The sequence below is a fragment of the Megalopta genalis genome, chromosome 5 (assembly GCF_051020955.1).
Source record: "Megalopta genalis isolate 19385.01 chromosome 5, iyMegGena1_principal, whole genome shotgun sequence".
Taxonomy (NCBI): domain Eukaryota; kingdom Metazoa; phylum Arthropoda; class Insecta; order Hymenoptera; family Halictidae; genus Megalopta; species Megalopta genalis.
The window spans coordinates 19,845,538-19,863,514 of record NC_135017.1 but is presented as its reverse complement, the minus strand read 5'-3'; the positions used below and the strand labels follow the sequence as shown (position 1 = coordinate 19,863,514).

At 40.2% G+C, this 17,977-nt stretch overlaps 1 protein-coding gene across 6 annotated transcripts in view; it reads right to left on the bottom strand.

Annotated features, from left to right (window-relative positions):
- Positions 1-17,977, bottom strand: part of LOC117219778 (agrin) — an 846,148-nt gene that overhangs the window by 243,430 nt on the left and 584,741 nt on the right. The gene's annotated exons all lie outside the window — the stretch shown is intronic.

The following is a 17,977-nucleotide window of genomic DNA, read 5'->3' as shown; positions in this document are numbered from 1 at the left end:
CGCGACCGTGCGGAATATTGTTGCACCGGTGTCAGGAGTACCGGCATTAGGCTGTCTGGTATGGTTGCCGGAAGTCACGAGAATTGGGGCTGCACGGCTGGAATTGATCCATTCCGGGTGAGCTCCCGGGCTAAGTGCCGCGGGGGAACGCCGCGGATGAAACTTCCTGCTCGCGCTAATGCGAAAGAATCTTGAATAAAATGAAATTGTTGAGCCGCGCGTTGATTATCGCGTGCTGCGAACTATCCCGGTGATTAAGGATCATCGTCGGCTTGTCGGCGAACGATTAACGCCGAGGGGAGACGACGATCTCTCGCCTTCTGGCGATTTTAAACGCACTGTTCGCGCGTTCCGTCCATCGCGATTCGCGTTTAGAGACGCGACATTGTCGATCGTATCGCCGATATTTGCCGATATTTGCCGAGGTTTAGGTTAATATTGTTGACGAATGTTATTTTTTCTTCGACGATTCTAGAGAGTAGAAAATAATACGAGCGCATCTTGAAATTATTTGAACGTTCTCATCGTTTGAAATTTCAGCCGCGCATTTTTATTGGAAGTGCATAAGAATGCTCGCTTTATACGTTCATATTATGCTTGTCAAATACTGCGGAAACGTTATCGATACTCTGATACATCGATGATAATGATGATGATAATAATAACTTTATTTATCGACGGGACGAACCCTTTTTTACAGCGGGAGGAAGTAATGATAGCAGTCGCAGAAGGGCAGAGATAAATTATTGAGAACTAATGGAAAAATATAAACTATGGTAAACGATAATAAATAATAAGTAGGTAATAACATAAATGAATAATAAAAACTAGAAAATAATCAAAAATAGTAAGTAATAAACTAAATGTACACTGTAGGAAAACCGAAAACTAAAAGGGAAATAAAAAGAAATTTCGAGATAAAAGGAAAATGTACGTGAAATATAATTTGATTGTGTTAATATCGTCAAGATATCGCAATATGAATAATGGAACATAATAAATAATAATAGAACGTAATATATTAATTGTAATAAAATCATCATTTTACTTATATTTCGTTGTAACGGTATGATTGAAATGATTTCAGAAACGTCGTGCACAAATACATGTTGTACGATGGTCTCGCGAAACAGAAATATTTATTATAAAAATCTACCATGAATTCTACTATTTCTCTAGGCGTGCCTATCGTAAAGAACATAGTCCAAAGTACAGTATATACAATATACACAGTATTTCGTATTCCTGTGAAACGAAACCTTGGCGCCCGAGCCGCGGCAAAAACGCGTCGCCGACGGATGCAAATGCGATCGTCTCACAATAGATCGCGAACGATTATTCGCGAAATCCGGTCACCCCGTTATTCCGGGCCCCTTGAAACCGCGCCCGACAGTCTCCCCGGTTCTATCTTGGGCGCGACATTATTTTCGCGCGCGAAGTCAGGGTCGCGGATCGCGTCACCCGGGCGGTCGGTCCGCCGTCCGAGTTTCACGACTTAAATAATTGAATCGCAGGGTTATTCGTGTCCGGGGATATTCAATCAGCATTTTAATTAAAACTCTAAATTATTGAATAGGGCCCGGGCAATATGGTTAATGAAAGCGGTGGCGCCGGTGTGTCGGAACCGGTCCACGGTTCTCTCTCTCTCTCTCTCTCTCTCTCTCTCTCTCTCTCTCTCTCTCTCTCTCTCTCCTCGACGATAACGAATTCTCGGATCGAGTAATTGCGCGATCGTGTTCGAGGGACATCGGAGTCGGTCGTGTTGTTTGTTTTCGGAACTGGTTAGTTTCTATGAAACCGTGATGAGGGTCCTTCGAGTTACTCTTCAGGAACGAGCAACCCGTTTGCTCCTTTTCCACCGAGTACGGCGACGCGACGCGACGCGATGCGCGGCGCACCGTCTCGACACGATTCTCCTTAAAAGTGGGACAAATATTGGGGTGGGAGCATCGAAATGGAAGATTTCGAGAGTGTATCTTTTGACTGGAATACTATTACGAAATCGTTTTTTAGTTCTTTCTGGCTCGAATTCGATAATTATTTGAGGAAGCGTTCGTCAACGGGCAGCGGCTGCAAGAAATTATTGTAAATAATTACGAAATTATTTATAGTTCTTTTTGGTTCCAATTCGACAAGAAAAAATGACGATTAGACCGTAGATTCTTATGCAAAATAAAAATGTTTCGAGTGAATTGCAAAATATAGAAAATAGACAGTAGGTTCATTTTGTTTTTTAATCATTTTGACAGATTAAAAATGGTATATTGACATTGGTAAATTCCTTTATTTTTCTATTATAACTATCAGATTGCAAATACACAATTTTGTCATAAATTGCATAGAATCTGCAGTCTGACGACGACTAGACTGCGGATTTTATGCATTTATGGCACAAATGAACAGGTTCAATTCGAAAAAATAAATAAGAAAAGAACGAAATTAACTAGAAAAATTTAAAGAGCATCGATACACTTACTTTCGTTCGAATAAAATTGTTAAACAAAGGAATATGTTCTCAATTGGCTCCTGAATTTTGCAACAGTTGCAGCCAACTTTTATTTCGCATAAAATACGTAAGCGCAATTCGAAAAAATGAAAAGCTTAGAAGAATTACGAGAGTAACAAGATTAAATTTCATTAAAAAATCGTATACGGTAAATAAAATTGTCCGCAAAATGATGGAAATCGAGAACCCTGCTCCCTCGACATCGGCAACGTAACTGTGCACGAACGACCTCTGCGAGATATCGGCGATTTATCCGCGCCCGTAAGTTTGATAAAACTTGGACCGAGGCGGCGATCGAACCCGCGCGCCGTCTACGCGACGCAACGAAGCGTGCCGAGGAGATAGTCTCCGATTAACTTAATTACGTCCCATTGGTTTCGGCTCCCCGCTCGGCGATCTTCGTGCTGGCGCGGAAAAATTCGCGATCTTCGAGCAAAACTTATTCATATCGACTTATCGACGGCAACGATACCTTGCGAGCGCCGTCCACCGGATCGAGCGAGCCCCGGAAATTCGATGGAAATCGAACCCTCTGATCGGCAATTAACGATCGCCCGATTCGCGCTGGCTAAGCGGGCGCGTTTACATTATTCGCGACGCAAATCGACCGGAGTCGATTAGATCGTTCCTCGGAATCGCGCGCTTTAACGAAGCATTCGGGAGAGATCTCGTGGAAATTCTGGCCGGCGAACGGCTCGTTTTTGTAGACCGGCTTCTCCTGGAAGTCGAAGAAATTCCAAGGTAATGGCCCCGTGTGAACGAAGAGAGAGATAAGACGCTTAGGCGAACGACAGCTTATTGTCGGTTGTGTAAATTTCAGGTTTAAAACGCTGCGGAAGGGACTTCGGATCGTTTAACTGCCGATTTTCTAGCAAATATTTATTAAATAGAATATTGTACAATATAACAATGTTTTTAAAAAGGAGATATTTTCAATTTTGGACTCGGCGTTAAATTTTGGAAAATAGTCTGAGAGTTTATATTGCAATTAGAATTTTATGCAGCCATTTTATGCAGCATTTTATTAGATTAATAGCACTAGGAATTTAATAGTAATATTATTTATAATGGTAATATTTATTATTTGCGAAGAAATACTTTATTTTCGTTTTAATTCCTGACATAACCTTGCAGCCATTTTATGCACCATAAAAATGAGCGGTTGAAGTACAAGATTGCAAAGACATAGGGATTTAATAGTACCAGTTAATAGCTTAGTTAGTTAATTAGTTTAATGGTACTAGGAATTTAATAGTAATATTATTTATAATGGTAATATTTATTATTTGCGAAGAAATACTTTGTTTTCGTTTTAATTCCTGACATAACCTTGCAGCCATTTTATGCACCATAAAAATGAGCGGTTGAAGTACAAAATTGCGAAGACATAGGAATTTAATAGTACCAGTTAATAGTTTAGTTAGTCAATTAGTTTAATAGCACTAGGAATTTAATAGTAATATTATTTATAATAGTAATATTTATTATTTGCGAAGAAATACTTTGTTTGCGTTTAATTCATGTTCTTCACGATTGTCTTTGAACATTTTTATTTCGTGCAAATATTTAATATTATTTCCAATAATCATCGACAATATAAAAGGACAAGCTAAGGAATTGTTTAACGTATTACACGAAAATTTTTAAAGTTCTAATTACAAATTCTAACCTATAATTTGCATCGAGAATGTAACTCAATCGACGAATTCGCCTGGAAAAATCGAACATTGAGATCATCTCGACCGTATCAGACGCTATTTTCAATCTGTTTTTTCGAAACACACGATCCACTTTACAATTCCGTCGTTTCACAACGTAAAGGTAACAAGTTGCGAAATAATTTATCGTATAAAATTCGAACGATGTCCAGCTTTTCGCGTCATCTACCGCGCCTTTTTTCGCTCTCTGGCTGGGGGAGGGGGGGGGGGAGAGGAAAAAAGGCAATTTAGTTTACATTACAAAGTATTTTCCGCGAGAAAGTCAATTTCCAGGTGCGCCAGGTGCATATTTCAATATGCTCGGATAAATTGCTTAGTCGAAGAAACGAAAAAAAAAGAGCGCGGAAAAAACTTTGTCAATTTTCGCTATTTCGATGCGCGTTTGCCGCACGATCGCATTAACAGTTTCGAAACTGCGGACCAGGCGGCACACGCTTTGAGATCCGTCCGCCGCCTTTTTCTCGTTCGTTCAGATAACTCGTTGTCGCGCGTTTACGGAAGCTCGTTAGAAGCAAATTTGAATCGCGATTTTCCCTTTGCCGGCGTCGTTTTCGGCCAGATAACAGGCCGTGGATGCAACTTAGTTCGGAAACAAGGGCCGCGCAAATTACTGCGAAAATTGGCCAAGTCGCGTTTTACATCGTCGCCTTGTAATCTGCCGGCTGGAGAGGTGTTTCGCGAAGGTGTTGCTTGTCGGTTGTTGTCCAATAACACAAATACGGCGGACGAAGAAACTGCGACATTCGAAACTCGCGAATTCGTGGAACGATCGCAGGTCGCGCCTCGAAACGAATTGCAGTCAACGACGAAGCAGTTCGGATAAATCCCTGGGTAGTCGTCTCGTAGAATTTAGTCGCGGCATCAAATTTGTCGGAATCAATCACGGAGAAATTTCCGAGCCATCGGGGGACGGAAAATTAATTACAACGTTGGACCGCGCGCCTGAAATCGATTCGAAAGCGGCCGAGTAGTAGTCGCGAGAATCGATGCGAACAAGTAGAATAAGTTCGCACGTGGTCAGACGAGTAGTCTAAACGCGGAGAGAAGCGACGAACTCGACGATCTCGCGTTCTTATTCATTCGAAGTGTGTACGACCTTTTAGTTTTCATTTATAATATAATTCGCAGATCGCGGATCTCCGTGCAAATGCACAGTTTCGTGCGTTCTTCGGCAACGATTAGAATTCAAAGAACGTTTCGAAAGAGAAAATAAAAATGCTGTTTCAGGCACCTTGTTAAACTCGTGGATTTTTCGAATCTGCAGTTCCCACGGATGCATAAATATCCGGAGTCTAATTTCGACCGTGTATCTTTACGAGGTTTTTAATTTTTTTCAGTTCTATACGGTCGGAACGAAGGTAATGGAAAATCGTTTTTCGTTGATTAAAAAACTCTCGTTAAAAAGTGAAACGCGTATAAACTTTTGATATTTCTCGCTGTACGCGTTTGTTTTTTTTAAAAAAAGATGTAAAACGACCGCGTAGAAACTCGCGGTTTAATTACAGTCGGCTTAGACTCGACGTCGATTGCTGAACAATTAATTCGATGTAATCTTTTTATACGTCGTTGGGTCAGAAATTAATGAAAACGGTCTTTGTGTGGTGAAATATTCTATTTTTGAATAGTATTCGCGACGAATCCACGTTTGATCTTTTTAATATAATACTTTGTTTAAGTACAACGCTCTCTTTTATAAAATATATAGTTTCATAAATATATATATATATGCCTATATTTATATATATATAATTGTTAATACTGTTCTGCTATATATATTATATATTTAGTTCTTATTTAATTGTAATATATATTATATATCTTCAACTTTTATTTTTAATTATTGTACTTATTATTATTGTTAATTATTGTATTTTATATATATATATTTCTATATAATTGTTATATATCTATCATATATATTTAATTTTTATTTTTAACTGTTACATATATATATTTAACTTTCATTTAATCATTATATACATTACATACATTCAACTTTTATTTAATTATTATACATATTATACACATTCTTCTCAATCAATTAGTTGTAATCGACGTGCTCGTTACGAATAAAACGGCAATACTTCACATCGCGACGAGCACGCTCGTCGAGAACAGCTGACCGGTTCAAAGTTCATCGGGAAGGCTGTTTTCGTCCGAGAACGTTACCCGCGGTTAATTCTTCTGAAATTCAGCTTCTCAAATGTCTTTGAAAGATTCCTTAGAAACGTGGCCCGAGCCCGAGCCTGTTACCTTAGAAACACTCTGTAGCTCGAGTGCACGTGATAAGTGGCACTCGCCGACAAAAAGAAGCAGCGAAGGGAGCGAAGCATTTCCGGCGGTGTGACGTGAGCCGGAAACGGAGAGATCGGGTCTGGTGTCCGGGTCGGAAGAGAGAGAGAGAGAGAGAGAAAGAGAGAGAGCCCTCTCTTAAGCCGGTGAAATTAATTTAATTTCTCGCCGCTGCTTTCGCCCGGCGCACATACACGATTACGCGGAGAAAATGGACGAGAATAATCTTCGCGAGCGGACGGGGTAGAAGCGCGCGCGCGCGGCCAGGAATTTTTCGGTGGAACGAGCTCCACCGTTTCTGATTGCATTTCCAATTCATTCGGCCGCCGCCGGTGGTCCAATTTCCCCCCTGGTTCCGCGTACAGTCCCCGCGAAGAAGCAATCGATCTTCCTGTAATAAGGGACCTTTCCCCCCTCCGAACGATATTCTCGTCGCGGACGAAAACAAAAATCGTGCTCGCTCGGCCGCGGTCCCCGCGGGCTTCGTGCACCGGCGTCAAAGGGTCCACACGGACCCGGCGAGAATTTCGAAACGTCGATTAAATCAACGGCGGGCTAACTCGAGCGAATTTTGGCGGACGGACGGGCGGACCACCGATTTTTTTCTTTGCGCCGTCAGAGTCTCTTTTTCTCTCTTTTCGTCTCTCTCGATTTCTCGCTCTCTCGATTTCTCGATCTCTCGCTCTCTCTCTCGATCTCTTGATCTCTCTCTCTCGATCTCTCGATCTCTCGATCTCTCTCTCGATCTCTCGATCTCTCTCTCGCTCTCTCGATCTCTCGTTCTCTTTCTCTCTCTCTCGCTCTCTCGCTCTCTCGCCCTGTATTTGTAACAAATATTTATATTTGTATTAATAATAAATATTTGTATTTGTAACAAATATTTATATTTGTATTAATAATAAATATTTGTATTTGTAACAAATATTTATATTTCTCATAAATATCTACATTTGTAACAAATATTTATATTTCTAATAAATATCTACATTTGCAGCAAATATTTAAATTCCTGCTAAACTTATACAAATCTATTTACAAATATTGATTAGTATCACAACAATTTACATAAATATATTTTATAATATTTACTATGCAATATTTTGCATCGCTCGGAAATGTTTCATCCTAAAAATTCCCTCGGCTATAGCAACAGCTCCTCCACGCGTGGTGCGCGACGATGCAACTATTACAAGCGCGTTCCCATTTCCGTGTTCTTGCACACCTATCGGGGCTTTCAGTTCCGTCGTTTCTTATCCATTAGACAGAGGCAGCGCGCAGACACGTTCGCGAAAATCGGTGTCGATCGTCGACGGAAGATACCGGAAGAAGAACTGCAGACACGCGGCCGTTGCTCAGATGCGCGAGCTCTGAATGCGCATTTTAATCGGGGAGGAAAGAACGCGGCGGGCCGGTGCGTGCCGATATTGAAAATGCGAGCGAGAAAACGCGAGTAAAAAAACGGGGGATAACGCCGTTCGAGGCGATGTATTCGTGATCAGTCACTTCGACGAATAGCCGCGGATCGGGCGCGAGTGGGTGCCGATTGAATGTGACGAGAGGACGTCGGAAAAGAGCGAAATCAAAAGGACGCCGACTGTATTTAGCGAAATTGGCTACGGGAAAAGCACGTTTACCGCTTTCATTCCTATTCCGACGATCTGCATAAATTACTTGGAAAAAAAAACGGCAAGTCCTCGAGCTTCGTCAAAGAACAAAGTCGAACCGGCGTATTAATGTTTCATTATACTGTTGTAATGAGAGAAATATACCTGTTTTCACGTTAAATGTAATTAAGGGGGTGCAGCAACGTGGAACCAAGTGAGTGGTTTCGTTTTTAATGGAACGGAAAATAATATGCATCCGATTGTATTTGAAAGAAAATAAGCGGGAACGTAGCGACTGGTCCTATTGTATCAAAAAAGCTATTGTTATAAACGTCGAAATTGTATTTCGGTCATGAAAATGTTTCGTATTTATTACGAAATCATTATAATAATAATTATGATAAATATGTAATAATAATAATAATAATAGATATATTATTATAGTAATAATAATAATAGATATATTATAATAATAATAAAAATAAATATTTTTATTATAGTAATAATAATAATAAATTTATTATACTTTATTGCCTTTTATTTTAACATCAAATTAATTTGACGAATATAACTATTTAAAATTGTAACACGTGACATGATACTCAGAGAATTTATAGCTTCTTTCGACGACAATTTTTATCAGATTTTATAAAAGAATATAATGTGTTTAATACGATAAATACAATAATAACAATTATAATTATCAGCATCGTTTACAGCAGATTATTAAAATTAAATGAATCGCATAATGAAGTAAATATTCCACGATCTCCTGATTAATTCGAACAACCGAGATTCTAGCGCGTTAAAAAAATTTTAGTCCGCCAATTTCGCGCGGCGCTAGTTACTGTGCCAGTTTCATCATTCGTTACTGTGCCATCGAGCCACTCGGATGCCCCGATAACCGAGATTCCGATGCTGTATACATATATATAAAAATGTATATAAAAACAGAGTTTCGCCAACTCGATAAAACGCCTTTCCGATTAGCTGCGAATCTATATGTATGTGCAGATCAAATCAATTTCACCGGAGGTTCTAGGTCAGGGCTGTCAAACTCAAAAGCTAACTTGAGCCAAATAAACAATGCTTAACTTTAGGTGGGCCGCAAAAGAAAAAAATCAATCTTCATAGAATCAAATATTTTTATTTTGACCAGTACATTGTAATAAACATATATAAAGTTAAATTATTGTTTACGTCCTGATACTTGACATCAAAAATGTTCATCTCGGGCCGCGAGTTTGACACCCCTGTTCTAGGTGCTTGTTAATAAAAAAAAACAAAAAAAGAAGGAGAGAAAGGGGTAGAACGCGGAGAAGAATAGAGCTCGCGAGGAAAGACCACGAGGGAGGGACCCGGGTTATACTCTGCACGCGATACCGGGTCGCTCGTCCCGCATTATTTGCTCGCATAATAATTTACGCGCACACGGGAAAGCTGTTAGAGGGAAGGTGGCAAGGCAAATAAGAAGGGGGTAGGCGCCGGCCCGGTGTAAACGTACGGGACGCGATTAAATGATATAGCACCGCAACGACAGTGCCACCGCTTCCTGACTGGGCCCGGGATAATTGCGGATTGCGTGATAAGTTTGTTTGCTCGCGGACGTGTCGTTTCAAGTGTTCGTCGAGTGGACCCTGGATCCGTGGAAACAAATTACACTGGATAAATCATTATAGACTCTTCACATGTTTCCATCGGTTTCACACATTCTCGATTTTATTCGTTTATTTTTGATCTTATTATTATTTCATTCATTTTATTTATTTTATTGTTATCTTATCCATTTCTATTTTATTTTATTACTATCTTATTCATTTTATTTATTTGATTATTACCTTATTCATTTATATTTTATTTTATTATTGTCTCATTTATTTATACTTTATTTTATTATTATCTTATTCATTTATACTTTATTTTATTATTATCTCATTAATTTATATTTTATTTTATTATTATTTTATATATATATATATCATTATTAGATTTATTACATGTTATACTCTTTTATTAATTTTTATAAATTCAAGAGAAGATAATTAAATTATTCTTTCTTCAATTATTCTAATCTCTTTATAATTTAGTATTCCATCCAGTCATTTTCATCATAAATGTGACAATCTCTTGAAATAATACAATAAATAAATACCTAAGAACAATTAAAATGTACAAGTAAATTGGCTTCACAAAAATTCCAAATTAAATCACTTCCATATACTAAAATGCTCAAAATTGTTCCAACAAAACGTTCAGATACCAAAATATCAATAAATAAATATATCAATAAATAAAAATACCACAATAAATAAATTGATCCACTAAAAATATTCAAAATCGTTCGATTCACGTAACGCAGAGACTTCGTGAAATTAAACGAATTAATTCGAATAATCAGGGAACGAGACATCGCCGGTAGACGAAGCGATAAAACAGATTCCAAGTGAACCATCGCCGGCACGAAAAGGCAAAAACAATAAGTTACGAGATTTCGGGAAGGAGCTGCTGCTCAGAGACTGCAGCTCGATTCCAAGATTCTCCATTGCGTACTTATGACACGGGCTACTTACATTAAATCAGGCCATCGCGCGGAAAGTGGAAAATACAAAAAGCTTGGGGCGCCGACTTCAACAATACCGGCGGGCCGTTAAATCTGTTTCACGGCTCTTCTTGCTCGGCCGGCTCTGTTTAATAACACGGAAGTTCGCCGGGCAGCTGGTTCGCTCGCAGCGAACGAAGGGGCCGCGATGAAGTAGAACCGCGGCGGATAAGATAAAGGAACGGGCGCCGAAAGGGCGAAAGGGGCGCCGAAAACTGCGGATGGAAGGGATACGCCGATAATACGCGTGCTGGAGCGTCTTTTACCATCGTGCCGAGAATTACGCAACTTCCGTTTCACAGCCGATATCCTCCGGTTCCCGGCTCGAGCCGACATTTTTTTCACCATTTTTTCAACCTCGCCCGACGACTGCGTTCCGCTCCCGGAATAACGAGAAACGGAGTCGGCGTGATTTTCCCAGGGACTAACGAGCATTCCAGTTAAATTTCCCTTTTGTTGAACAGGCTGATCATCGATTAGGGCTATTTTGCACATATTGGATCGTTGCGAGAGCAATTTCGGTTCTCCGGATTCGGTAATTTCGCGCAGAAATGTTCGGAGGTCAGGGTTGAAATCGGCAGATCCGAGAATACTAGGTCGCGAAACAGAGTAAACAGACCATTTTGTGCTCGTTATGTTGTCTTTCGATCGTTAACATCGATAATAAATTATATAGGCGTAGAAGTAGGACAGGGAAATTCAGAGCAACCCGGAATTTGGCATTTCCGGGAGAAATCGCTGCAAACAGCTCGCGAAAGATCTGAAATTGCTTTCGCAACGATCCGATGGTTTCCGTCGAATTTCTTACAATTATACAGTGGATTTGATGCACTTATTATAACAATTGTTAAAAACAATTCGGAACAGTAAAAATAATGGCAGAATTTAAGAACACTGTTGCGTTATTTTCAGCGAATCGCATTTCCATTTAGCTCCGTTTTCACGGAATCGTTGAACGATATTATTATTTTAAAGATCCGCAGTGTCTACTTATAGTTATACAATTCTTAGCATAACTGAAAAATTCTACGAAGTCGAAACAGTGACCGACTGCGGATCACGTGGATCTATGCATAATTTCACGCATTCGCGGCAAAAGTGAATAGATCCGATTGAAAATAATTAAAAAGAAGACTGAGAAGAATTAAAAAAAAAAGAGAAATGTCACCGCATTATACTCGATCCGACAGAATCATCAAAAAGGTAACGATCCTTTTATTTACCTTCCGGTAATTAAGTCGCAACGAAAGCCATCGCGACTCGTGGATGCAAGCACGACGGGAGGGGGAAGGGGGGGAGAAAGAATTCGCGGAAGGAAAGAGAACGAAATAATGTTAATTGGACATCCGACTTTCCTTTTATAGAAAATATATTCCGGCTCTCCCACCGCGGTTAAGTGACCGTATTTCCGCGGCTGTATTCTATTTCGCAGTTCCGAAAGCTATGCCTTCGTTCGCGTATACAGGACGCGGAAGTTAAACGAAGACGCAGTTAAAACTTCTCGGATATAAGCGTCGTTACTCTGCAACGAATAGACTGATAAAAAAGGGACGAGTGCCGCGGAGGCGAAGGCTCGCCAAGTGCTTTCATAAACTTGGCTCTCCCCGCGAGAGAGAGAGAGAGAGAGAGAGAGAGAGAGAGAGAGATCTCGAGTAGTTCTGACCTTGCGTGTCGTTCCCAGACTTTTCAGGATCGGGGGAGTCTTCAAGGGTAATTGAAAGCGCGGAAAGAAAGGAGCAGGAACGAACTCTGGCTCCGACTGAGTTGTGGCTTTCGATGGACTCCCGGCGACGTGCATCAACGAAGATCCCGGGAACTCTCGTTCCGAAACTCGTTTACGCACGGATCGTTCCACGCTTGGCACGGCTATCGCTGTCGCGTTAATTAACTGTCGGGTGGGTCGACGGGTCCGTTTGGACCCGTCTTTTCGGGGGCTCCTGTTCATATCGGTATCCAATTTTTCAGACACGTTAAATTTAGTACGCGTTTTATTGGATAAATGTTAAGTTCGTTTAAAGGCATAAAGGCGATCGTTTTTATTCATAAATGAACGAAATAAGAGATAGAAAACATTTTAATGAGTCTTATTCGATGGATATATATATTATAGAATGAGTTCTGTGAAGAAATATCGTATGAATTATAGAATTACAGAATTACAGAATTGCAGAATTACGGATTTTCAGAATTATAGAATTGCAGAATTACAGAATTGCAGAATTACAGAGTTACAGAGATACAGAGATACAGAATTACAGAATTGCAGAATTACGGATTTTCAGAATTATAGAATTGCAGAATTACAGAATTGCAGAATTACAGAGTTACAGAGATACAGAATTACAGAATTACAGAATTACAGAATTGCAGAATTACAGAATTATAGAATTGTAGAATTACGGAATTACAGAATTACAGAATCACAGAATCGCAGAATCACAGAATCATAAAATTAGAGAATTACAGAATTACAGAATTACAGAATTACACAATCACAGAATCACAAAATTAGAGAATCACAGAATCACAAAATTAGAGAATTACAGAATTACAGAATTACAGAATTACAGAATTGCAGAATTACAAAATTAACAGTAAAAACCGTGCGATCACAAGGCAACGCGCAAGAACCGCGAAATGATTTCACCGAACGAACCCCGAGCATCGAAATACCTGAAACACCTAAGTATTCTCGCTCTTTGTCCGGTAATACACGTCGCGGCGTTCGCCCAGAATCCGAAAAATGTTCGCGCCTCGGAAAGGTCGAATCTTCCCTTAGAACCGAGTCTCTCTCGATTCGTTCGAGCAATTGCGGGAACTTGAAAGAATTCCAAGTAATTTCCATGAACACGTACATCCTCACCCCTTTTCCGGCCCCCATCCGGCGCCCCACTCGCCTCGTAGCCGGCGCCGCCGCCGCGACGCGGATCGTGGTAATATATTCGATTCGTGGAAAACCATAAGATTTTCACGGCTGGCCCCCGGGGCTCCGACGCCCGGAAGGAAGATGTCGATACAAGCGCGTGTAGGCTCGTTTGAATAAAAGATCGTTTTGAGAATCAGCGCGGCAGCCCCGAGCCTTCTAACGGAGCAACAATCGAGTATCGGGGTGGGGAGGGGAGGGCGATGGTTAATTCATGGCGGCGCGATCCCGTCGGCCAGAAAGGGATCCGAGTGTGATAAAATACGTCTCTGACCGTCTGCGTCCCGTTTCCACCGAACCACCCCTTTACACGTATGCGTACGCCCCTTGTGTCTTCCAACGCTGCCGGCCTCCATCCTTCCCCTCGTATTTCGTGTCGGGTCTGTCCGTTACCTTCTCGAGGATCTTGTGTTTCCTTGCTTCGGTTGAACCTGACCGGTCTCCCACGTCGTTTCCAAACATTTTCCACCCCTTTCGAATCGTTGCAACACTCCCCAGGAATCGTTTTATTTTAATGATATTTTTACCGAATATTTGTGTGCGCTTATTTTTAGGAAATCGACGTAGAAACAAATTGGGAAATCGATTTAGAAAGAGCGATTGAACTTAGAGATTCGTTTGGAATCGATGTTACAATGTTAGCGTTAAAAAGATACGAATATACTGTTGTTTTACCCCCCAAAAAATAGATGTGAACTCTATGAAAAATTTATTTAGCGTCGCTAAATTTTAGACAGTTATCTAAATCTAAAATGTAATCACGTAAAAGGATAATTAATATTCTTATTACACGTTTGTATATATATTGTATTATAATATATAATTATTAATACATTATTGTATCATTAATATATTATTATATTACGTAGTATTTGTAGTATTATATAGTATATATAATATAATATATATAATATGTAGTATATAATATAATATAATATTATATATATGTATATTATAGTATTATATATAGTAGTATTACATAGTACGTATTATATATTATATAGTATTAATAATGATATATTATATTGCATAATACATATTACACACATGAAACAAATAAATATAACCATCATACCCCTCATTATCGCAGCATAAAGGCAAACAATGGCGGAAACGAATTCTGATACCGAATACATTGACACGGAATCGAGTTTCGATAATTAAATTAATAAAACAGCAATACGATACATTTAATGTTACGCGTGCAGGAAGGATATCTAATTAAAATTCGAGACAGTACGAATTTAAGTTGCAAAATAGCTGTTGACTTAATGAACCCGGCGATAATGCCGGGTGTACGAGTATTTTTGTAATTGCTTTTTCCATCCGCCCGGAACAACTTTCGCTGTTCGTATAATTAATACGCGCTGTGAATGGTGGGGACCCGTATTATACACTGTATTCAATGCGACGCTGGGGTCATAAATACGAAACGAACTGTGCGCTGATTATGCCGCACAAGGGTACGCTAATTGTAAAAGAATTTCATAAAAATGGCCATTAAAAATGAATTATAAATCTCTGGTTGTGTCGTCTTTTGCGGCTTACGTACAGAGTGTTCGCAAATTAAATGTCGAGACTTTGTTAACGTGTTGACGTTCGTTTCTTTTTCGTTCGGAAGCAAATTTATTTTTCATAAATTTTTATTAAATGCGTCAGATCTGTTGTCTATTGTTTATATAGATAACTTGTATTTGTCTAATATATTTAAGTATACTATATATGTATATCTATTATACAGAGTGTCCCAAAATTATAGTACTTCCGGGAAATTAGGGATTCCTTAGGTAATTTGAAGTAACTCTTTCCTCAGCGAAAATGCAATCCGCGGCTTCGTTTACGAGTTATTAACGAAAAACGCTGACCAATCGACGAGCGAGTGTGACTGGCGCTCCGCCCTTGCGACCAATGCCGCGTCGCGCCGGCCGTCTGACGCGACTGAAGTGGTCGCGAGGGCGGGGCGTCAGCCGTACGCGATCCATTGATCAGTGTTTTTCGCTAATAACTCGTAAACGAAGTCTCGGAGAAAATTTTTGTAAAGGAAGAAGTTACTTCAAATGACCTAAGGAATCTCTCGTTTCCCGAAAGTACCATAATTTTGGGACCACCTATATACAAGTCTACTATATTATTAACCATTATATACGTAACTATTGTTAATAATTATATTGCGGATCCGATGCGTTTATGGGAGAAACGTACAAGCGAAACACAGAACAGCGAGCAAATTAAAAGAAGCAAAAAATATCAATACCCTAATTACACTGTATTAAAATAATTTAATAAAGAAACGAGATTGCACTCGACTCCAACGTCTTCCAATTCACGCGTACGATTTTCATTCCACCGTCTATTTATACCCAGAAACATTCGAGCGAAGTAACCGTCGCGCAACCACATTTTTCATATCGATTCCTCTGGAAGTTATGCTTCCTCTCGACGTAACAACATGGAAAGCAAAAAAAGCCTCCTTGTGCGCAGCGAGCACGAAAACCCCGGGATCTCTTTCGGCGACTCGGCGCGAGCCAAAGGAGAACGCGGCAGTCCTGCTCTCGGTCTCGCGACAAAGATTCTTCATCGCGTAACAGCCGCCGCTCGATTCGTTGTCGATCCTCTAATGGCGGTCGCGGAACCTCCGCGGGATCTCGTCGCGCCGCGCGTACGCGGCAGATCTGTCGATGCGGGGCTGGAAACTTATTGCGCCCGGTATCCTGCAATAACGATAATGTCCCACGGTATCGGCGCGGTTCTCCCGAACGTCACGTCATATTATCCCGCGGATATCGGTTTTGCGTGCGCGCGAAAATGGAGACGCGCGGCCCCGATATACGCCGTCGGAACGGGGGCGTCCCGACGCGCGCGTCACGCCGTCGGGGGGAAACGTTCGAAGGATACAAACGACGAGTTATGCCAGCGGCTGGAATCAGGATTGACGTGGAACCCATTTGTCGCGGTTGTAATTCCCGAAGAAACGCGTCCGGTCCCGGTTATTTCCGGCGCTGTCGGCTCGGGCTACGCACACGGTGCTTTAAACCGGTGCAATTTTTAACAAGCGAAAAGCCTTTCGAAACTCGACCGAGTCGGTCAGTTAATTCGTTTGTATTTAGGTGGTCGAGATTTGCGAAAATTAACCTGTTTTCGTCGAAAATACTGGACACAAATAATAACACAATAATAATAGTATGAATAAATATAAATATATTAAATAAAATAATAATAAATTGAAAATAAATCATATAGAATAATATATAATGATATACATAGATATATAATAAATATATAATAATATATAATAATATATAATAATATACATAGATATATAATAATATACGTAGATATATAATAAATATATAATCCTAAATATATAATAATATATAATAATATACACGGATATATAATAAACATATAATTCTAAATATATAATAATATAGAATAATATATAAATAATAAATCAAATAGAAATAAATACAATAATAAATATAATTATATATTTGTTGTTATAATTATATATTTTAATTGGATCTGTCATTCTACTCGTCTCCAGTTTCAACAGGAATTATTTTATGAATCGTCCACGCCCTGTAACGCCTCAAAAAAGAAAGAAAAAATTCAGATCGCTCTCGATTCGATTTTAAAAATCGTTCGAAAATTTTCGTGGCTGCGCTTCAACCCCCCATGATCGTTCCACCCCCTGGAGCCTCTCCCCCGTTTGAGCACAAACGACCGGCATAAAATTTCATTCTTCATCCGTGATCGGACACTTTGTGTCATTTCGATGACGCTCCTCGAATTCTTTGCCTTTGTAATCGCCGCGCACGTGGAATTCCTCGCTCTCTCTCCCCGGCCATGCCGGTACGCGCGCGCGCGCTCGACAGAAATTCTTCGATTAGAATTTAATATCGCGTCGTTATTATTTAACGGTTTCGCGAATTCTACGCGGATAACGGAGAGACGCGTGCGTGATGCCGTGGCCGTTGTTCGCGAGTGCGGCAGCCATTCGACCGGATCCGCTTTGGTTTTTGTTCGTATTCGCTTCCGGGACGACGATGTCGATTGCGTCCGCGCATTAAAGTGGGACCAGCGCGGATCATTATACGTTCATAATATCGAGTCACTGCGTATAAAGTCGTTTCTGCTGCATTGTTTAACCCTTCGATTTTGGCCCTCATTTTCCCAACCGAATTTGTTGCCCGGTGTCGAATCGACGCGATGACAGGAAATCGATGCCACGCGGAGATTAATCGAGGGGAATTTTAAACGAGCTCCTTTTTGGGGGGAACGGGAACCTGAGATCGGATTAAATATGTTTAAAAAAACACTGTAATTTAGGGAGAA